The sequence below is a fragment of the Pelodiscus sinensis genome, chromosome 2 (assembly GCF_049634645.1).
Source record: "Pelodiscus sinensis isolate JC-2024 chromosome 2, ASM4963464v1, whole genome shotgun sequence".
NCBI lineage: Eukaryota > Metazoa > Chordata > Testudines > Trionychidae > Pelodiscus > Pelodiscus sinensis.
The window spans coordinates 73,900,536-73,920,474 of NC_134712.1; positions in this window are offsets into that span (position 1 = coordinate 73,900,536).

The window sequence follows — 19,939 nt, forward strand, 5'->3', positions numbered from 1 at the left end:
ACTGGAGGAAAAAAGATGGAGCTAGAAATGTGGTGTCCAACACTAGTCATATGTGTCTATTTGTCTGGTTGAGTGTGGCTAGTTGGTTTGAACAATGTGATTATTTTGCCAGCTGAATGTGGCTAGTTTGCTTCAGAAGTGGCTACTGCTTCAGAACTGGTTGGACACCACGGGGCTGGACATTTTATCCAGATCTCAACAACCAGGCTGTCTAAACCCTTGTGGATACTTTCTACACAATGCAGTGTTTCTACTCAGCTAAAATTCTCAGCTGGGATCTTGTCATCCCACGCCTGGATTACTGCAACAATCTCTCTGGCTTGGGCAAGTGCAGACATGCCTACCTCATCTATTTAGAATGCTCTGCTGCTGAGAAATCATTCTCCTTGCCCACTGCTTTAACAACGTTACCCCTCTTTTCATCCCTCCACTCGCTCTATCTTCATTTCTAAGGACTTTGAGTCATTCCCAATCTTACATGTGTGTCTCCGACACCACCAGTATGCCGATACAACTGCTTATCATGCTGAATAACATCTGTCTGCACTCATCTCTTATCTCTTGCTTTATACTTAGATTTTAAGTCCCCTGAGGCAGAGACCTCCTAGTATAATGGGGTCCTGATCCATGACTGGAGCTGCTGGACATTATGGTAATACAAACTAAAATTAATACCACATTATTATTACTAACACACTAACACTCAGTGCACCTCAAGCATTAACTGCTTAAAGACCTGTGCATAGAAGCTCAAGTTATCATCATACTTTTCTACATGGGGGAGGGGGAAAGGGAAATGTTTCCATACCATTATTTGAAACACCACAATGTGAGTACACCCTGGCTAGTTTTTAGTTTATGCTGGCAGAGTCTATGTGGGGCAGTTATAGTGTGACACAGAAAAGCACTCTACAACTCATGCAATTCTGGTTCACATGTGTGTCCATGCTGACTAGCCCTCAGACTGAGATGTGTCTAATAGAACCTGTGAAAATCTAACTGAAAGAGATAATACATATATTAAGTACTGTTCATTTTAACAACCCATGAATTATTAAAGCTCTTCAGAATTTTTATGCCAACAGCATACTTAATAACATATTATTCCCAGATGAATTTATTAAGGGGAGCTGCTGTTTCTCTCTGTTATACATTAACTAACATTGACTGGACACTTAAAATTATACTTCTGAGATTTAAAAATCTAAAATACAGGTTTTCTTGCAGATATAGAATAAGAAATGTGGAACAAGGACAATCAATGAGACACAGTCGTACCAGGGTACAAAATATATCAGAAGGACAGAAGAGGTCATGCTGGTGTGGTAGCGGAATTATTTGTGAAAGAAAATGTAAAATTAAATGAAGTAAAAATCTTAAATGATCAAAATGTTCCATAGAATCTCTATGGATAGTACTTACATGTTCTAATAATAAGAATATAGCAGTAGGAATATATTATCAACCATCTGTCCGGGATAGTGATAGTGACTATGAAATGCTAAGGGAGATTAGAGAGGCTATCAAAATGAAAAAAACTCAATAATAGTGGGGGATTTCAACTATCCCCGTATTGACTGGGTACACGTCACCTCAGGATGGGATGCAGAGATAAAGTTTCTTTATACCTTAAATGACTGCTTCTTGAAGCAGCTGGTTCTTGAACCCACAAAGGGAGGTAATTCCTGATTTAGTCCTAAGTGGAGCACATGCTCTGGTTCAAGAGGTAAATATAACCGGACTGTTTGGAAATAGTGCCCATAAAGTAATAAAATTTAAAATTTCCCAATATTGGGAAAAATGCCTTAGCAACACAACACGTGGCATTTAATTTCAGAAAGGGGAACTACACAAAAATGAAGGGGCTAGTTAAACAGAAAGTAAAAGGTACAGTGATAAAAATAAAATCCCTGCAAGTTGCATGGAAACATTTCAAAGACACCATAATAGAGGCCCAACTTAAATGTATGCCCCAAATTAAAAAAAAAACAGTAAGAGAACCAAAAAAGTGTCACCATGGTTTAACATCCAAGTACATATATATATATATATATATATATATATATATATATATATATATATATATATATAAAACAATTAAGAGAGAAAAATGATAGAAATGTAGCCGTGTTAGTCTGGGGTAGTTGAAGCAAAATGCAGGACAATGTAGCACTTTAAAGACTAACAAGATGGTTTATTAGATGATGAGCTTTCGTGGGCCAGACCCACTTCCTCAGATCAAAATCAAAATTTGATTTTGATCTGAGGAAGTGGGTCTGGCCCACGAAAGCTCATCATCTAATAAACCATCTTGTTAGTCTTTAAAGTGCTACATTGTCCTGCATTTTGCTTCAAGAGAGAAAAAGGCATTGTTCAAAAAGTGGACATTAAAGCCTAGTGAGGAAAATAGAAAGGAACATAAACTCTGCCAAATTAAGTGTGAAAATATAATAGGAAAAGCCAAAGAGGATTTTGAAGAACAGCTAGCAAAAAACCCTCAAAAAATAATAGCAAAATGTTTTTTAAGTACAGCAGAAGCTAGAAGCCTGCTAAACAGCAAGTAAGGTCCCTGGATGATTGAGATGCTAAAGGAACACTCAAAGAGGATAAAATCATTGTGGATTCTTTGCTTTGGTCTTCATGGCTGAGGATGTAAGGGCAATTCCCAAACCTGTGCCATCCTTTTTAGGTGACCAATCTGAGGAATTGTCCCAGATTGAGGCGTCATTAGAGGTGGTTTAGGAACAAATTGATAAACTTAACAGTAACAAGTCACTGGGACAGGATGATATTGACCCAACATTTCTAAAAGAACTCTAATGTGAAATTGCGGAACTATTAACTATGGTTTGTAACCTATCTTTTAAGTCAGCTTCTGTACCTAATGACTGGAAGATAGCTAATGTGACACCAATATTTTAAAAGGGCTGTAGAGGTGATCCTGGCAATTACAGATCAGTAAGTTTAACATCAGTGCTGGGCAAATTACCATATGTACTCAAACATAAGCCAATTCATTTATAGGCTGACACCCCAAATTTACAGAGAAAAAATGGCGAAAAGTCACTGACCTGTTTATAAGTCAAATCCAGAGTACAGATGTCCAGTTCCAGCTCCTCAGGGTCAGCATAAACACAGAGTCTCTCAGCTGAGCTTTTAGCACTTCAAACTTTAACACTGAGATTTTAACACTTCCTGAGCCATAGGAAGCAAAGAGGGCTGAAGGATTTGCTGGCTGTCAGGAAGTGTTAAAAGCTCATTGTTAAAGTGTTATCAGGAAAAAATTAAACAACAAATATTCTGATAGCACTTTAAAGACTAACAAAATATGTAGATGGTATCATAAACTTTCCTGGCCACAGCCAAGAGTGTTATCAGTTAAGAGCCTCTCAGCTGAGAGACTCCATGCTAGCAGTTAGCAAGTCCTTCAGCATGCCTTGAATCCTAGGACTTGGGAGGAACCTGCTCATAAGTCAACCCCCATTCTTCATAGTGGATTTTTTTCCCAAAGAAAGTCAGCTTATGAATGAGTATATACAGTTGGAACTATAGTAAAGAATAATATTGTCAGATACATAGATGAACAGAATTTGTTGGGAAAAAGTCAACATGGTTTCTCTAAAGGGAAATCTTACCTTGGGTTGTGCCCACAAAAGCTCATGATACCATCTACATGTTTAGTTAGTCTCTACGGGGCTGCAAGACTATTTGTTGTTTAGGTTTTTCTAATCTACTAGAGTTCTTTGAGGGGGACAACAAACATGTGGACAAGGGGGATCCAGTGGATATAGTATACTTAGATTTCCAGAAAGCCTTTGACACGGTCCCTCACCAAAGGCTCTTAAGTAAAGTAAGTTGTCATGAAATAAGAGAAAAGGTCCTCTCATGGAGTGATACTGATTAAAAAGACAGGAAATGAAGAATAGAAATAAATGGTAAAATTTCAGAATGGAGAGAGGTACCGAGTTGCATCCCCCAAAGATCCTTACTGGGACCAGTCCTATTCAACCTATTTATAAATGATCTGGAGAAAGGGGTAAACAGTGAGGTGGCAAAATTTGCAGATAATACTAAACTGCTTAAGGTAGTTATGAACAAAGCAGTCTGTGAAGAGCTTCAAAAAGATCTCACAAAACTAAGTGATTGGGCAACAAAATAGCAAATGAATTTAATGTTGATAAATATAAAGTAATGAAAATTGGAAAAAATAATCTCAACTATACACACAAAATGATGGGGACTAAATTATAATGACTCAAGAGAGAGAGAGATCTTGGAGTCATAGTGGATAGTTCTCAGAAAATATCCACTCAATGTGAAGCAACAGTCAAAAAAGCAAACAGAATGTTAGGAATCATTAAAAAAGGAATAAAGAATAAGAGAGAATATCTTATTGCCTCTGTATAGAACCATGGTATGCCCATATCTTGAACAACACATTTAGATGTGGTCACCTCATCTCAGAAAAAGATATAGGCTACGTCTACACTGGCCCCTTTTCCGGAAGGGGCATGTTAATTTCACCTATCGTAGTAGGGAAATCCGCGGGGGATTTAAATATCCCCCGCGGCATTTAAATAAAAATGTCCGCCGCTTTTTTCCGGCTTTTAAAAAAGCCGGAAAAGAGCGTCTACACTGGCCCCGATCCTCCGGAAAAAGCGCCCTTTTCCGGAGGATCTTATTCCTACTTCGAAGTAGGAATAAGAGCCTCCGGAAAAGGGCGCTTTTTCCGGAGGATCGGGGCCAGTGTAGACGCTCTTTTCCGGCTTTTTTAAAAGCCGGAAAAAAGCGGCGGACATTTTTATTTAAATGCCGCGGGGGATATTTAAATCCCCCGCGGATTTCCCTACTACGATAGGTGAAATTAACATGCCCCTTCCGGAAAAGGGGCCAGTGTAGACGAGCCCATATTGTCATTAGAAAAGGTTCAGAAAAGGGCAACAAAAATGTTTACTGGTTTGGGATGGGTCCCAGATGAAGAGAGATTAACAAGACTGATAGTCTCCTCTTTTCTAGGCTGAAGAGTAAGGGGGGATATTATAGAGGACTATACAATCATGACTGGAATAGAAAAAGCAAATAAGAAAAAGTTATTTACTTCCCATAATGTAAGAACTAGGAGGTCACCCAATGAAATTAATAGGTAGCAGGCTTAAAACAAGCAAAATGAAGTTTCTCTTCATGCAGCACATGGTCAAGCTGTGGAACTCCTTGCCAGAGGATTTTGTGAGACCAGCACAGGGTTAAAAAAATTAGATAAATTCATGGAGGTTAGATCCATCAATGGCTATTAGTCATTGAGAATAGGAATGGTGTTCATAACCTCTGTTTGTGTCAGAGGCTAGAAATGGGAGAAGGATCACTTGATGATTATCTGTTCTTGTCATTCCCTCTGGGTAATCTGATGTTGGCCACTGGAAGACAGGATACTGAGCTAGATGGACTCTTGGTTTGACCCAGTATGGCAGGTCTTATGTTGTATAGCCTATGAATCTTCACGTAGAAGCCATGTTAATCATTTCATATTTGGCCTCCTGTCATGATAATGGTTTGACTGATGTGTACCATTACAAGGCAGAAGGAAATTACACTCAAATTCTACCTAAATTTTAAAACCCTTCCTTCTCCTTTATAATGGCAATAGGGTTATATTATGATGAAAGGTTTGAAACACTACTCGTGATAGTGTTACAAGTAGTTTTGGACCCTTAGTTAAGATTATGGTATTTTTCATATTAGCCAATGTAGTCAGTAACTGAAACTGAGAAATCAAGAACTCAGAAGTTATTAATCAATTATTGCACCATTAGATCTTTTGAATAAAATATCTTTTCTTGTAAAGAGCTAGTAATATTGGACAGTAGAGTTATAGGAGGTGGAACTGCTGTATTTGGTTAGTGCTCTCAGGACACGCTTTAAATGAGGGCAACTGAAGCCCACAGGCCAACACGGCACTCTAACTGAAGCCACTTAACCCTAACCTACTTGAGTTGCATGGAAAACATGCCCATAGGACTGTAACGCTGGAAACTTAGGTCTTAGAAGACCAGAGCCTGTTTTACGCTCCGCACCTCCTGGTTCTCCTTCAGTAGCTCCAGAGTCCTGTGCTGTGCCCTATGCCTAAAAGTGATCATCTAATCCAAAGTGACGCTGGCTTTCCTTGTTTTCTGGTTAGGTAATGAAACATAAGCAAAGCATGCAAGAAAATAAAAACAGAAACCCCCCCCCCCCAAAAAAAAACCCCAAACAAACCAAAATCTCTTACTCCTGTGCATGAGAGAAATTTTCAAGATAAGAACTTTTGAAAAAAATCTTGAAGCCCCGTTGCTTAAAAAAGTATTCCTTGAGAATCAAGGAAATATCAAAAATAAACCACTTTTTTTTTAGATCAAAGCTTTTTATGGTATTCATGGGATAAATAATGACACCTTACTATATATTTTAGAATTGTGTGTCTGTCTGTCTATGAGTCCATTTGTTCAAGAACTCCTCCTAAACACTAAGCGCTAGGATCATCAAATTTGGTATGCAGCTTCCTGTTATCCTAACTTGAAACAGGGGCAGGGTTTGATTGTGCCAGTACAATGGGATGTGCCTGGAATTTGATTGCTTCTCATAAAATGGAAAGGGAAGGGTCTGGTTGGGGGGATAGTTATGCTGAAGAATGACCACATCGGGGAAGCAAGGGACAGAGAGGGTCCAGGACACATATAATCCCATTGGGCCAGCAGAGGATAGTCTATCTACTATGAAAGGACAGCTATCTACTATGTATTTCAGAGAGTTTGTCGGCTTGTGTTTGTCTTTGTGTCTGTATCTGGGAGACATGCACTGCTTCCCCAGCTGACCCCATTGCAGCAGCATTTCTTACCTGGCCCCAGGCTGCTGTTGTGGCAAAGAGGTCTGGGATTGCCCTCTCAACCTGGGGCAGCCTGCATACTGAATCCTTCATCCCCAGCCCCACTCCAGAACAATTATTTCAATGAAGAAAACCAAAACTTATATGAGTTAAGGACCCAAGAAACGCCAAATAAATCTGCTAGTAATATGAATAAATTGAGCAACCAAAAAACTTTCAAAAGGCCCTCAGCGTATAGCTTGCATGCAGCATAAGATGCCAAGGTGGACATGAAAATTCTTAGCCTGAATAGCTGCCTTCGAACAATTTTTTTTCCAATGGGCCTGATCCAAATACCACTGAAGTTAATGGAAAGACATATTTACTTTCACGTTCTTCAGATTACACTCAATTAGTGGGGACAGGAAGGAAAACAGATGTTCATCATAATTGTGACTTGCTCATTCTGAGCAAAATATTTGACTTCCTGGGAGCACAGCCAAAATACCTCTAATGGGAAAATCATCCAGGTATCTCTTTAAATCAGACAGTTAGGCTGTGCAGAATAGTGTAAAGTGAAGCGTGTGAATATCTAATACAGGACACTAAGTTCTCGCTTGGCCTGTAACAGAAGCCTCATGCCCCAGGAATGTACATCGGTTTATTATTGCAGTAAAAAAACCTGGGCCAGTTAAATAATAAAGAGAAACCAATTCAGAGTCAATCTAGCTTTATCGGTATAAAAGGTTAACAAACCAATCACAGCAATTAATTGAAGATAATGTCTCACTCTGTTCCTTTCAAGAGTTGAGTACATGTTTTATTGTGAGAAGAGGAGAATTAAAACATTGTTAAAGGCGAAAGCAGGAGATCTCATTTCCAAGCATTTCACCTAGAATCTGCATCCCACAGATACTGCTACATTAAAGTGGCATCCAGACACAAGAAAACCGAGAAAAACTCTGCCATCAGCTAATGATAGTCATCAAGTTGGCTGATCAACACACCGGTTAAAACAAGGTGAGGATCAGATATTGAGCAGCGGTTAGGAGACCACCAAAATCAGTAACACTGAAAGAGCACCCTCTTATTTTATTTAAACCTATTTTTATTAACATAATACATTCACTACGCTAGAATTGTGCTCAGCTTTATCGCCAAACATTACCAGGATCCTTGTATGTAGAATTAATAACTATTATATTTATTCCTTTATGCTAACACATGGGGAAAGTCCTTGCTGAGAAAGTAAAAGTTATTTTACAATTAATTTTATTTTCTTTTGGAGTTCCCACATTCCCTCCACCTGCGTCAACCAATTTCAAATTGTTGCAGCTGTGCTTTCTTTGATGGGAAGAAATAGGTTTGCACGAATGTACAGCCAGTCCAAAGTCGTAACTGTAGATCATGTACCTAATTAGCCATTCCCATGGGGACTATGCTCAGGCAAGTACATGGATCAGATAGCCAGCAATAAAATGATTCCCAAAGAATTCTCAGCATCTTTGCTGCAGGAATCAATCAAAAAACATTTCAGAAGAAAATATAATTGCTTTCAAGGATTAAAATTTTAATCATGAGTATTCAATTAGCAGTAAACGTTCAGATTCACAGTTCAGATTTTTATGCAAATGTGCCCATTCTTATACAAAGACTTGAAGATAAAGGCAGTTCATAGAAAACACAAATCTGTCTCAGCTCAGCAAGAACCTGATAATTTACTCTGTGGAATATTTTGCAGCTATGACAACATATAAAATTGTGGAAATAGTTCATTTATGTCCCTTATTGAAAGTAATCAGCTCTGCATTAGCTGTGTGAGGCAACTCATAGCCCTTGACAGGCCACAACAAGGTGTGTAGTATGAAGTATGGCGGTTTTAAAAAAAGTTTTTAAAAATATTAGAATTGACAACAATTCACATAAAAAAATCTTGCTTTTGCTGACGTTAATTTCTCCCATAGCTGCTGGTGAATTCAGTATTAGCAGAATCAAACCAATACAATGTATTTATTTTTACAGTGTCTCCAGTCCCAAAGCAATACATTCCAGAACCTTAGGTAGTTTAAACTGGTATAGCACCATTGGCTTCAATGGCAATATGCTGGTTTACACCACCAACCAAAGATATGGCCCAAAGCATATAGATTCATACCTTATCCACCACAGAAGTAGGTTAGTTATTTAATAGTGCACAATGAAGCCCCAGCACTGCTACCATTGGAAATAATGAGAGCTACGCTGATAAATGCAACAACAGAAAGATCAGGCCGTAGTTCTTCCTGTCCTACAGATTTGGATAATGAAGGATGACATAAAATAATCAATAGCAATACAATGCAAAAACTACCTTCCCTACTTTCTCAAAACTTCTTTGTTGGCTAAGCTTAAGGACTAAATTATTATTTCATGTATACAGGTGATATATTTGCAGTTATTCACTTATATCATGTGGTTTGACTGACCTCATGAAAAGATCTATTTTTCCTTATGCATGCTTTTTAGTTAGTAAACATTTCATGTATTTTTTTCATATTTTAGATCTGATAATAAGATTAGAAATCTACTAATTAAAATCACCCAGTAAAATGTATATATTTATCAGATTGCATTTTCTAACTTCCAGGCAGTGCTTTGTCTTCTTGATTTATTTTTATATATAATTGTGTGTATGTGCATAAGTGTGTGTGCCCGTGTATATGTAACATTGTAAGCATACAGTATGTAATTTTGTCCTTACAGTGCAGTACTTATATACTGCAAAAAAGATAAATGGATTTCTGATCAAAATGCAGATGACTGCATACCCTGAGGGTATGTATAGACTACACTGGTTTTTTTAAAAAAAACTTCACCTGCATCCACACTACAATCGCATTCTTTCAAAATTAAATCGAAAGAACGCAGGGGGTTTTCGTCATTGGTAAACCTCATATTACAAGGAAGAATGCCTTTTTCGAAAGAGCTCTTTCAAAAAAAGGCATTTGTGGACGCAGAATAGGGACATTTTTCGAAAGAAGAGGCAAATGAAAAAGCACAGGTGCCCTAGTGGCCATTCTTTGAATAGCAATCAGGGCTTTCTTTCGAGAGAGCGTCCATGCAGTCTGAACGCTCTTTTGAAAAAGCAGATCGCTTTTTCGATCCCGTTTTGAGGTATGGATGCTCTCTTTCAAAAGAAGCTCACAATCTAGATGTGCCCCAATATATGTCCGGAAAAGTGTGATCTTTAGTACAGCCGTATATAAGTGGAGTTTATTGAATGGAAGGACTCCCATTAATTTCAATGGACTTTAGATCAAGCTCCTAACATACTAAACAATGTTTTAATATGCTGGTTTCTATATTTTAAATTATGTGTGTTTTAATTAAATGCAATTAACTCAAGTGATTAACTCAAAACAAATTAACTTGATTAAAATTGTGATTAATTACAGTTTTAATTGTACTATTACACATGGGTAGAATACCCATTTGAAATTTATTATAAATATTTTAGATGTTTTTTCTACATTTTCAAATACATTATTTCAATTATACCACAAAATACAAAGTATGAAGTGCTTAATTTATATTGTTATTTTTATCACATATATTTGCACTAAAGATATAAAATAGTTATCTACAGTTCACCTCATATAAGTGCTGTAATGCAGTCTGCTTAGTGAAAATGCAGCCTACAAATATAGATTTTTATTACATAGCTGCATTCAAAATAAAAAAAACCCCAAAAGTATGAGTCCTACTTCTTGTTCAGCCAATCACTAAGAAAAACAAGTTTGTTTACATTTATGGAGATAATGCTAGCCACTTCTAAGTTAAAATATCACCTGAAAGACAGAACAAGGGTTTTCACAGCACAGTTGTAGCCAGCATTACAAGGTATTTACTAACAAATATGCTACACATTTGTATGCCCCTTCATGCTTCAGCCATCATTCCATAAGACATGATTCCATCTAATGCAGTGGTGAGCCAGACTTGTTGTGAAATTCATGCTTAATTAAGTTTTACTATTTAAGTGTTTGTATTACGTTGTTAAGCTTGTATCGTATACAGGTTGAACCTCCAAAATCCAGGACTCTCTGGTCCGGCAACATCCATGATCCAGCAGGGTTAGGGATGTTGCTACACCAATGAGCCCCAGAGTAATGCAGGGGCTGGGGAGCCCCAACTGGGCCAGGCAACATCTGGGGAGCCCCCATGCTGGACTGGAACCCCCAGCATCAACAGAGCCAGGTGGTGACTGCGGAGCTCCTGCCTGGGCCAGGGAACCTCCTGGATTAGTGGGGCCACATGGCAGGGGAGTTTTGGCCTCAGCTGGGTAACCCTGGGCTGCAGCTGGGCTGCCTGCAACCAGGTGGCCCTGGCCAGGAACCCCAAGAAACCCCCAGTGGCAGCGAGACTGGAACCAGACAGCCTCCACTGGGGAATCCATGGCTGAAGTTGGGCTGGCAGACCTATGTGGCCAGAATCCCCAGCGGCAGCAGGGATGCTCTAGGAGTGGGGTGGCCCTGGCTGGTGAACCCCCAGCAACAGCAGGGCAGTGGTGCCAGGTGACTCCAGTCGGGAACCCCAGAGAACAGCCTGCAGCAGTGGGACCAAAGCAGTCCCCTCTGGGAACCCAGTGAGACCCTGGAGCACTGGGTGGGCAGCAAGGTGGAGAGCTGTGCTGGGCAGCTTTAACGGGGCCAGCTGGAGCGGGGCCAGCTGCAGCGCAGGGAGCCCCAGGAAGAGGAGCCTAGGAGTGGGGCAGCCAGCAGGGGAGCTTCCCTGGTCTGGCAAACTCCCTGGGCCGGGACTGCTCAGGTCCTGAGGATGCCAGACCAGGGAAGTACAACTTATATGAATGACAGACTTCTTTGGTGGGAAGAGGAGATGAATTATGACACCCACATTTTGAAGATGTGGGGTAAAATTCTGACATGTATGCCTACATGTCATTCAGTGAAGAAGTTCATGAGAACTGCACACACAAGTACAGTGGAATTTGGATCACCAGTGTTAGAAATGACATGCAAACAACAACTGGCCACTCACCTTTTGGCTGGATTTGAAAGTAGCCAAACAGCACAGCAAGTCCTATAAGTACTTTAAGAGCAAATAACCACTAAGGAAGGACATGTGTTGCTCCTGGTGGTATAGGTGGATATAACTAGCAGTAGTAACAAGATGAAAATGTAACAAAGGTAGATTTAAGCTGAATTGCATGAAATATTTCATAACAATGAAGTCTATTAGATTGTGGAATGGTCTCCAAAGGGAAATAGTAGATGATCAATTGCTCAAGTAATTTAAAATGGATTGAGCTAAGCACAGGAGAATATGCTCTAGGGAAATATCCTTTGCCAATAGGAGCATGGAATACATTACCATATACCTCTTTCCTATTTCTAAATTTCCACGGGCTTGAGCCGTGAAAATTGCTAGGAGGTGCTAAGTGGCCTCAACCCCCAATGAAGCCATATATATGGATGAGCTCAGCAGCTTGTAGCAGCAGGGTCTATGACCGCAGGAAAAAGGATATAAAAGTAGTTTAAGCTTCTCTGCTACTTTACTCATACTATTGCTGTAGACAAATGTCACTTTGATTAATGACAAGTACCCAGTTGAAACCTGAGAGTATATCTATTCCATGCAAGAATAACTGATGTCCTGACCATTTGTGTGTCTTGGCTGAATGATACTTTTTATAAGAAAAAATGTCTTTTCAAATTTGTGTGTGAAACTCACTCTGTAGAAAATCTACTGTACCAGATAGTGTGTAAAGATATAAGTATTTGGTTAAATACCTTAGCATACCTACATTTGTTCACGTTAAATGACTATGAAGATTTACTTAGTGTTGTTCAGGTCCTTAATGCAAATAAGTTTTGTTTTTCTTCATTTAAATCATTGGGACTGAGGATAAAGGGTGCAGTATGTAGGCTCTTCCAGGGAGAGAGGACAACCCCAGCCCTCTCTTTGCAGCAGCTTGAGGCCGGGTGAGAAGCACTCGTCCATGGCCACTGCAGCAAGTATAACCAGGTTAGGGGTGCAGGCAAACACAAATAGTCTCTGAAATATATAGTTGATAGCTGTCTCTTTCTCCACCCTTGCTCCTACAGGCTCAATGGGGTTATAATGATCCCAGTCTCCATCTCTGCCCCCTTGCTGCCCCATGTGGTCATGCTACAGCATAATGGTCCCTCCTACCAGACCTCTCACTTTCTATTTTATGAGAATCAAATTCCAAGCATATATCATTGTCCTGGCACAAGCAAACCCTGACCTTTCTTTAAGTTATGATAAGAGGAAGGTGCATGCCAAATTTGGAGGAATTCTTGAACAAATGGACTCACAGATGGATGGACACACACAGGTAGATAGATGAAGCTTCTAAAATATACAGTAAATATGACATGAGAGACATGTTTGCAGTTGAGAGTGTTGGTCCTAACAAAGGCTTTATATAAACTTGAATGTAAGAAATATCACTTCTCACTGTTTTTCTAGATATTTTTAGGAGAATGAAATTAAGGTGTTTTTTTAAAAATATTTTAGCCTTTTTAGTCTGTGTTGTTTTTAATCTGCAGGCATGACAATATCAGTCCCAGTGATTTCTTGGCACTGCTATGGAGAGGAATTGAGAAAAAAATAGAATAAACTGAAAATTGAACAAGGCAGTAGTATTTTCCTCTTGTATGATCTAATACTCCTCTCCCTCCCCCCCACATATTACTTTAAAATCAAGGGCAAGCCATAAAAGCAAGTAAATTCAGGACTGAGGCTGAAAATCTAGGATGGAGATGTCCTTAGGTCACCCTACTGGCTGACTTATTGTAGACAAAGTGAAATATACTATTATTAATAATATTATCGGCATGCCTCCTAGAAGATCCAGCCAGGGACTACAACCCCATTGTACAAACACAAAACAGAATGGTGCCTGTCCATGTACCTGCAAGGAGCAATCTGGCAGAGGAAACCTTGGGAATGCTATTTTGCTTACACGATGTTTGGGTGTCACTATTCTCAACCACTGGTGCGAAGAGGGGCATCCAGGGTTACAGGGCATAACCTCATACTAGTCTGACCTCGCCTAAGTGGCTGAATTCATTTGTAGAACTGGTGGCAAGATTTAGAAGGCTACAGGACCAGGAGAGAGGTTGGTGCTTGAGGTGAACTACTGACATAATGCCAGGGCTAATGTACCAGCATCCATGTTGGACCACTAACCATTCATCTCCATATGGTTAGAATTCATCAGCAGTGCTAACAGTTGCAATGCTTGTACTTGTTGCCATGTTGCAGAGTACTGGCCCTTTGTGGCCTGGAGAAAAGGCTTCCTTCATGCTATCTCCAATGGAGATCTCGAACACACAGCCTGTGCACAGGCTCCTTAAACTACCTCCTGGTGCAGGTAGAAGACCTAATTGCTCTTTTGAACATTCTTCCAGGGCCTTCCAAGTTTTTTAACGCAAAAGAGTGAAAAAATGACTGTTGCATTCTATTCCTCATCCTTCTTTTGCAGACACTTTCTGAAGTTTCTCTTCAAATGCTTTCTCTTCTTGCTTTTGATGGTAATCCTTGGGCTGACAACATTTTTCAGAAAAATCACTTGTTCTCCATGCACACAGGAATTCAAAAAGGCATATTTTGTCCACGAATTTTGAAGTTATAAATTCTTAACGGGCAATTTATAGACAATTAGTGCATGGATTTTGTAATCAATTTCTGATCAATTGCTCAATGAACAGTGCAACTGTATTACAGAAAAGTTGATCTGAACATATGCAAACCCAATTCTTGTATTGTTAAAGCATTTATTGTGAGCATTGTCCTTTGCACTTGGCCTTTGACAGACCCTTTATAAAGTATATTTAATTTTTCTGAAGTGTAATAAGAGAGACAAACACTAGCTTTATCATACAAATATTGATTTTAACGTTTGCTCTGATATATGGCTGAAGGCAATTCGGTTAACTTCATAGAATTTTATTGCCTATCCAGTGATACTACACGTTACTACTATACCTGCAACTCAATATTTTTATTATATTGTACACGGAGCATCCCTGTTCCACAGATTGTAAATATATATGGACACACTGGATCTTGTTCCCTCAGTGTTGGTAATATTGTGTTGTCAATTGCTTGTCCACACTTTGGTTCATTATGAAATAGACTGAAGAAACCAATAAAGCTGGTTGATATTGACTTTTTAGAAATAATCAACAACAGTATAGTACAGGAAGAAAAGTTCAGTACAATCCTGGTTCCAGGAAGCAGGGTCCTATTCCATTGTTAAATTCATGTGAATGCCCAGAATTACACATTTCATCCAGAATTATTTATAGCATGAAGTAAAAAAGTGTTTACATGTCACTAAAAGCTAACATCATTTTTTTTCCAGTTTCTGAACTCATTGTACCTTTTATATCTTTTGTTTGGACACTATTATTCCAGATGCTAGCCCTTGAAGGCACTTCCACACCTTGACACAGGACAGAATATGAATATATTTTGCTTTTGTCAAGTTTCTTATTTTCTAATGCCAAAGCTGACTTGAGTTTGGCCAAGTATTATGAGATATTTAGTACAACAAGATTATAAAAAATAATAGGCCAAACTAAGCCAGGCAGCTACTTGAAATATCTGCATAATGCTATTGTGTGCTTAATGGGGATTTCAGTAATACATATTGATAGTCAGAGATTTACGTATTAGAACACCATATATTGTGAATACTGAGAAACTATTATTTAGTAAATACATTAATTTTGGTATAAAAGAACAGTTACTACCTTAGGCTATGTCTAGACTGCAAGCCTCTTCGAAAGAGGCTCTTTCGAAAGATACTTTCGAAAGAGCCTCTTTCGAAAGAGATCGTCTAGACTGCACGTTGAACTTTCGAAAAAGCGGCTTGCTTTTTCTAAAGAAAGCATCCAGTGAGTCTGGATGCTCTCTTTTGAAGAAGCCCTATTTACATTGAAGAACGCCTTCTTTCGAAAGAGGAACTTTCGAAAGAAGGCGTTCTTCCTCGTGAAATGAGGTTTACCACCATCGAAAGAAAAGCCGCGTTCTTTCGATTTAATTTTGAAAGAATGCGGCTTGAGTCTGGACGCAGGGGAAGTTTTTTCGGAAAAAGGCTACTTTTCCCGAAAAAACCCCTGAGTCTGGACACAGCCTTAGGGTAACTGGTTATTCCAGTTGTGTTATTTACACTGATTCCACTCTGGAGTACATGAACCCCAACTGTATGAGATAGGGTTATTTTTGTCCAGAAGTGTCCATTGAGGCCATGCCTGCAACCTGGATATCTTCATGTCCTATCTCCCCAACCCAAGGCCATAAAGGGTGTAGCAAACCCAACAAAGTCAGTTTCACCTCTCCAGAATCCGGGAGATTCAAGTCTCCACAGTAGTGGAGATGCCAAGTGAGTCATGGAAGAAAAAGGACATCACATCTCAAAGAGTTGCAGTTACCTTTCTTTCTTTGTGGTGTGATTGCCTCTGTGTTTTCCATGTCTGGTGACTAGCAAGTTAGGAAGTGTGTGCTAGGAGTCCTGTTTAAATAGCAAGTGTAGTACAGCTTTACTAAATCTGGCATCTGATCTTGAAATCTCAGGTAAGGAATAGCGTCAGGGATCAGTCAAACGCTTTTGCCCACTTAGATGACCTGCAAATTTCTGAAACTGGTATGACTCTCAGAGAAGCTACAGAGACTTCCTGAGCTTTAGTCGAGTGGACTCTTATTAGGTTAGAGGCACCCATGGAAGTAATTTGCAGCATGATTAAGTACAAAACCCCTTTAGACTGTCTGCTCTGCTTGGGTGAGCTCCTGAAGAGTCTTATTTGGTCAAGGTTAATAAAAAGCCCCCTAAAGATAAATCAAGGGTGTGTAGTTTGGTTTTCTCTAGTCAGAAGGAAGTTTAGGAAAGAAACCTGGCACATGGATTATATAATTTGGATTAGGCTTCCGAACTAGCTAGTCCGAACTAGCCGGCATTTAAAAATGGTGCCGGCCTGGATCATGCAAATGAAGCCCAGGAAATTCAAATCCCGGGCTTCATTTGCAACTCCGTATGACTACATTAACCCCCCTAGTTCGAACTAGGGGGGTAGTGTAGACATACCCCCTGACATCTGTTGGGAAACCAATACGGCAGTACACAGGTAATCCAGGAAGTTTTTGGAGAATGTTGTGGATAACTTCTTGACACAAGTGCTGAAGGATCCGACCAGAGGCCGTGCACAGCTTGACCTCCTGCTCACAAACAAGGAGGAACTAATAGGGGAAGTAGAGGTGGGTGACAACCTGGGAAGCAGAGATCATGAGATAGTAGATTTCAGGATCCTGACCAAAGGAAGAAAAGAGAGTAGTAAAATACACACCTTGGACTTCAAAAAAGCAGATTTTGACTCCCTCAGAGACCTGGTGGGCAGAATCCCCTGGGATGCTAACATGAAGGGGCAAGGAGTCCAGGAGAGCTGGCAGTATTTTCAAGAAGCCTTATTGGAGGCACAGAAAGAAACTATCTCGACGCGTAGCAAGAGAGACAAATATGGTAGGAGACCGGACTGGCTTACAGGGGGAATTCTTGGTGAACTTAAGCATAAAAAGGAAGCTTACAAAAAGTGGCAACTTGGACAAATGACCAGGAGAGCTGCCAGCCTGGCTACCCAGGACCAGGTGTGTAAGAGAATCAAGGGTCCACTGAGACCCCAGACCCTGAGCCCTGAGCTTACAATGGCCGTCCTGGGTCAGACCAAAGGTCCATCTAGCCCAGTAGCCTGTCTGCTGACAGCGGCCAACCCTAGGGACCCTGGAGGGGATGGACCGAAGACAGTGACCAAGCCATTTGTCTTGTGCCATCCCTCTCCAGCCTTCCACAAACCTTGGGCAGGGACACCACTCCTACCCCCTGGCTAATACCACTCCATGGACCCAACCTCCATGACTTGATCTCACTTCCCTTTAAGCTCTGTTCTAGTTCTAGCCTTCACAGCCTCCTGCAACAAGGAGTTCCACAGGTTGACTCTTTGCTTTGTGAAGAAGAACTTTCTGTTATTAGTTTGAAGCCTGTTACCCATTCCTTTCCTTTGGTGTCCTCTAGTCCTTCTTTATGGGAACTAATGAAGAACTTTTCTGTATGCACCCTCTCCACCCAACTCCTGCTTTTAGAGACCTCTATCCTGTCCCCCCTCTGTCTCCTCTTTTCTAAGCTGAAAAGTCCCAGTCTCTTTAGCCTCTCTTCATATGGGACCTGTTCCCAACCCCTGATCATTTTAGTTGCCCTCCCCTCTCCCAGCCTCTCTCTTCCCCTCTCCCACCTCCCTTTCCCAGTCTCCCCCAGTTTTGTTCAATAAAGACAGATTCAATTTTTGAACACAATTGTCCCTTTATTTTGTACATCAAGAAGAGGGGCTAGGGAAGGGTAAGTGGAAGGAGGTGAGGTAGGAATGGGGCACGAGCCCCCAATGGGGAGGACTGGGCTGGCTCTGTGGGCTTCTGGGGGTGGAAGCTCTCCTGCAGCCCCCCAATTGTCCCCTCTTCCCAGATGGCAGCCTGCGGCAAGTGCAGCCGGGCTGATGGCCAAGTGGTGTGATGTGCCCAGTGTGGGTAGTCCGGGCAATCCAAGCCAGGACTGCTTTGCAAGCGGGGCACCCCTGAGAACTGTCTGTCCGGGGTGGGGGTCGGGTCTCTTTAAGCACAGCTCTCGGCTAGCCTGAAACAGCATATCCACGCTCTAAGTCCTCCTCTGATGCCCTGCCGGCACTGCTTCCAGCCATCCTTAAGCCCAGTTCAGGGTCCACTCTGTGTGGACATGCTAGTTCGAATTAGCAAAATGCTAATTCAAACTAGTTTTTTAGTCTAGATCCGTTAGTTCGAATTAGCTTAGTTTGAATTAACTAATTTGAACTAAGTTAGTTCGAATTAACGTTGTAGTATAGACATACCCTCAGCAAGTTTGCAGATGAAACTAAGCTAGGGGGAGAGGTAGATAAGCTTGAGGGCAGAGATAGGGTCCAGAGTGACTTAGACAAATTGGAGGATTGGGTCACAAGAAATCTGATGAGGTTCAAGAAGGACAAGTGCAGATTCCTGCACTTGGGATGGAAGAATCCCAAGCATAGTTACATGCTGGGGACCAACCAGTTAAGTAGTAGTTCTGCAGAAAAGGACCTGGGGGTTACAGTGGATGAGAAGCTGGATATAAGTCAACAGTGTGTCCTTGTAGCCAAGAAGGCTAATGGTATATTAGATTGCATTAAGAGGAGCATTGCCAGCAGATCCAGATGTCATTATTCCCCTTTATTTGGCTTTGGTGAGGTCACATCTGGAATACTGTGTCCAGTTCTGGGCCCCCTGCTACAAAAAGGATGTGGACACATTGGAGAGGGTCCAGCGGAGGGCAACCAAAATGATTAGGGGGCTGGAGTATATGACTTATGAGGAGAGGCTGAGGGAGTTGAGTCTGTTTAGTCTGCAGAAGCGAAGAGTGAGTGGAGATTTGATAGCAGCCTTCAACTTCCTGAAAGGAGGTTCCAAAGAGGATGGAAAGAGGCTGTTCTCAGTAGTGACAGATGGCAGAACAAGGAGCAATGGTCTCTAGTTGTGGTGGGAGAGGTCCAGGTTGGATATTAGGAAAAACTATTTCACTAGGAGGGTAGTGAAGCACTGCAATGGGTTACCTAGGGAAGTAGTGGAGTCTCCATCCCTAGAAGTTTTTAAGTCTTGGCTTGACAAAGTCCTGGCCGAGATGATTTAGTTGGGATTGGTCCTGCCTAGAGCAGGGGGCTGAACTTGATGACCTTCTGAGGTCTCTTCCAGCTCTATGGTTCTATGATTCTATGAAACAACTTGATATGAATGATTAGAAATTCCTGAAATGTTTTCAGTATTTTCAAGTGATTAACTATGGGTCTAGTTTGTTAGCTATAGATACTAGATTCCCCCTTAGAGAAGAAAGTAATCATATAAATGGTTACAAGGTGAGTGGGTCAGGCAATACCTATCTGCCCCTCCCCTTCCAAAATACACACTCTAAATGAAAAGCAGAAAATGAGTACTCCACTAATGGTGGTGTTACACTTAAGGTACATCTACACAGCAACATTA